Below are 4,882 nucleotides of genomic sequence, written 5' to 3' on the forward strand. Positions count from 1 at the left end.
TGTCTTGAAAACAATGAAGAAACTACAAATCAATCCAAACACTGGATGTTCAAGGTGTATCATAGATGGGGGGAACAGAGATTGTAAGAGAAAGGGACACAGGTGTCTACTTCAAGAGAATGTCTATAAAACGTTCTATATTACCTTTGGTTTGGACACATTAGTAAGAAATTTAGTAAGAGACACCAGTGAATTAGTCTCCATTCTGTTTTTGTCCCTGCATTTCTTTTAAACAGGATCACTCTGGGTCAAAGATTTTGAAGGTAGTGGGTGACCCCACCTCTCTCCTATCTACCATGTCTATCTACTGGAGTTGATCTCTTCAGGTTCCATCTCCACACTGTTGAGGGTTTTGGCAAAGGTCATCCCTACTGAGTCCTGGGAGCCTCTCACAACCAAGGTCTCTGGGAATCCCCCATATTCCACAGCTGCATATATTCACTCATTCACGTGACCCAGTAGGTTTCTCTCCTGTTTCTCAGTATGCCTGATCTTTCTATTCTCTTCCTCCTCTCCTCACCCACTCATGTCCCTCCCTTCCTCTTCTTCCCTTGATTATTCTCTTCCCCAATCTAAGTGGGATTGAAACATCCTTACTTGGGCCTTCCATCTTATTAAACTTCACATAGTCTATGGTTTGTACCAGGAGTATTCTGACTAATAACCACTCATCAGTAAGCAAATACCATGCATGTCCTTTTGGATCGAGGTTACCTTGGTTAGGATGATATATTCTAGTTCCAACTGTTTGCCTGCAAAACTCGTGATGTCTTCATTTTTAATAGCTGAATAGTATTCCATTGTGTAAATGAAATACATTTTCTATATTCATTCTTCATTTGAGGGACATCTGGGTTGTTTCCGGCTTCTGGCTATTATAAATAAGGGTGATATTAACATAGTGGAGCACTTGCCCTTCTGGTCTAGAGAAAATGGGAAATTACCTCGAGTGCATTGGCACAGGGGAAAATATCTTGATCAGAACACCAATGTTTCAAGCTCTAAGTAAAAAAATTGACAAATGGAACCTCATAGTACTGAAAAGCTTCTGTAAGGCAAAGGACTCTGTCAATATAACAAAATGGCAACTTACAAATTGGGAAAAGATCTTCATTAACCCTGTATCCAATAAAGGGCTTTATCCAAAATAAATTAAAACTCAAGGAGCTACACTCCAAATAACAAATGACCCAATTAAAAAATGTGATACAGAGCTAAAACAGATAATTCTCAACAAAGTATCTTGAATGGCCCAGAAGCACTTAAAGAAATGTTCAGCATTCTTTGTCATCAGTGAAATGCAAATCAAAATGACCCTGAGATTCCACCTTATGCCAAGCAGAATGGCTAAGATCAAAACCAAGTGACAGCACGTGCTGGTAAGGATATAGAGAAAGATGAACATTCTTCCATTGCTGGTGGGATTGCAAACTGGTACATCCATTCTGGAAATTAATCTAGAGGTTCCTCAGAATATTGGAAATAGTTCTATCTGAATACTCAGCAATACCACTCCTGGGCATATACCCACGAGATGTTTTCCACAAGCACATGTGTAACTTCATTTATAGTACTGTAATCAACAACTATATTTTTTGTTTTCAGTAAACTATTATCATAGTTTACATAGGAAAAAACATCCATAACATGAAAATGTATACAATACGTGTTTGCCCAGCTGTAAAATGTGATTGTATAGGAAATATAAGCATGTAAGATAGATGTTTAGATTGTTTTTTAAAGACTAATAAAACATTCACAGCAGTATAGCACTGTTAAGCTTTAAGAGAGCTCAAGATGTAATATTAGTTTTAGTAGTGAAACTTCAGGAAAAGTTTTAGTTATATACATTATTAGATGTAATTTCATCATAGACCATTACCACACACTATATGAAAGGAAGGCATATCAATGAATCCTTATGAAAAATCTTGCAAAATGACTACTAGTTGGCATCCTGATATGGATGAGTGGACTCGGAAAAGACTGGACCCCTAAAGGAAGCATTATACACAACTAATGGTTTATTAAGCAATGTTGAAAAGCATTATTTATGATATCATAAATTGTTAACAGTTCAAATGTATGTCAACTCAGACATACAAACAAGTTATTTTATCAGCAGAAGGTATGTTGTGATAGAATATTACTTGTAAATAAAAGGAAGTTCAGTACTCTTGAATTAATAAATGTAAATATTAACTCTAGAGTAAAAGTAAAATAAATAAACCAATAATAAATGCTGACTAGCTTCATATTTCCCTTTAAACAAAATATATAGCTAAGGCAAAATTTTATACACAGAGTAAAATGGTGCTTGTCGATCAATGAGGATTATGTAAAATAAAAAAATGTTTTAAATCAATTGTGGTGATACGTACAAATTTTCTGAACATACTAATACCCTTGAATTATGTTCCTTAAGTATGTGAATTATACAGTTTTTGAACAACATATTTCTTCTACAAAATGAAACATCTGTAAAAGTAGTCTTTTGAAGTTAATAATGTGATATTTTTCTCATGTATCATGCCTAAAAGGAGTAATCTTTATTGTAGCCTGGATATGGTTCACATGAACCTGATCACAAAAAAAAAAAAGGTCTTCCTTGTTTTGAGACTGTTGCCAAGAGCCTTATTCCCTCATATGCATTTGAAATGTATGCAGATACAAGATGATACGAGGTAAGGTAAACTATATATGTAATAATTAAAAAATAGAATGAAGAAACCAAAGGCTATATACATAATTCCCTGATCTGACATTGTGTTATCCATTAGAAATCCTTAAATGGTATGAAAAGGTGGATTTTATGTAGGTTTACTCTTTATTAGTGTGTCACAGTAAGTAACTTTGAATATATGTTTATAATATTAAATTATTGCTATGTGAAGGAATGATTAGATACACAGCTCTTGCATTGACTGTCAGTCTCTTTAGTCATTTGATCTATGCTTTGAATTGTAAAGATGTACCTCAGTCTGGTGCCTCATTCGATGTCCTTTTTCTATAGAATGAAAGCCAATGTATACAATATTAATTATGTTCCTAAGAGCTTTTAATTAACTTTCAAGGAGACATTTCTCGATTTTATACAGAACAAAACACTCTTTATCTACAGAAAGTTTACATAATCAACTAAGTATATTTTCTAACATGACTTACATGGTTACAAGCAAACTGTTAGTACATGAAAGTTAGAAATGTCATCCTCCATATGAGTCAAAACCCAAAAAGACTACCACACACACATAGAATGCATAAATACAACTCAGTGCAAGTTTCTCAATTTTCACTTTTATTTGAAATATGATTCTTTTGGTGAATAGAAACAATAATATAAAATTTGAGTGTACATACAATAAAATTAGTTTTATTCTCAATATATTTGTTTAGGGTTGAATTTCTCCACTTGAATTTTCTTTATATGGTGCCCTCCAGAAAATGACAGTAAGAGCTTGTTGCTGAAGACTGCAGCCACAGAACTCATTAAATACTGAGATATCCAAGCGATGAAGAGTGAGAACCTTCACCCCTATGGTCTGTGTTTTTGCTACAGAAAGGTGCTCCGCATGTTACCAAAAACCAAACATCCAGCAAATCACAAATCTTTATCTACAAATATCCTAGGGCAACAGTGGCAAAAAGTTCAAGGGAATAACCAATTGTTGGGATAGTCTTTTGTTCACTGTAAAAAGGATGTCTTTCCTTTATTCAAATGCTGATTTCTGTATGTGTTATTAGTTGAGTACAGGCTGGATCTCAGCATTGTTATTTTTATTGGATCACCACCTGCCTGTATTTGTAAGCATTCTTCTCCATCATCTTCTGATTAATTTTAAAAAGAGCTGATGGCCTATTGGAGAACAGGAGAGGAGAAGCCAGACTTTCTGGTAAAGAAGAAATTCTGAAAAAGAATCAGGCTTGAGGGATTCATTAACTAGACAGTGAGGAAGGGGATTATACCAGGACATAGTGAGAGGAAATGGGCCACATGGCAGACATGAACTAGAATAAACGGGTTAATTAAGTTATTTAAACTTGTTGGGAACAAGCCTAACCTATAAGGCTTAAGCTTTCATAAATAATAAAATGTCTCTGTGTCATTATTAGGAACTGGTGAATGTAAACAATCTGAATATATTTGGATTCCAATGTGGTAGCTAGAAATTCAAACTTAGGCAGAGGAGTACCTGCCGCAGAGCAGACTGAGCAACTTCCCAGAGTGCAGGCACAGTCCATGGACAAAAGTCTGCAGTAGAACAGAAATACATCAGGTCAGAGAGACATTTCATTGGCTGCCAAACATCAGCTAGCCTGGAAGTGGCGAGGACAGTCTGCAGAACAGCTCTAAAGGGAGGGAGCCAGTTGCAACCATCATGTGCTAAGGTGAGCCACAAAAGGAATACCAGTGACTGCTTGCAACAGGAGTAAGGTACAGTGTGTTAGAATGTGCTTAACTGCTAAGAGAGAAAAGAAACTGGGTGCATATAGTCATAGAAAGAAATTATTAGTTTGAAAATGAATAAAAAGAAGTCTCAGATGAAAAGAGACTTACGAGAGACTAAAAGAAAATATTGTCTATATTTAAAAAAAACTACAATGATAGAGGATATATATATATATATATATATATATATATATATCCTCTTTAAGAAAGATCAGAATAAAGGATACTTAGATAAGAAAATAGCTGAAAAAATTCAACCTAAGTTACAATTAATAGAGCAAAATCAGACAAAGCTTCACATGAATCCAATAAAATGCTTACATTTTGACCTGTTGATGAGACTACAGAATAGCAAACCATAGAGATGCAGTATGATGAATTAAGAATGCAGATTCTCTTTGATGATGCCATTTTAGAGAAAGGCCATACAGT

Source organism: Grammomys surdaster, unplaced genomic scaffold (genome assembly GCF_004785775.1).
Source record: "Grammomys surdaster isolate TR1022 unplaced genomic scaffold, NIH_TR_1.0 65, whole genome shotgun sequence".
Taxonomy (NCBI): Eukaryota; Metazoa; Chordata; class Mammalia; order Rodentia; family Muridae; genus Grammomys; species Grammomys surdaster.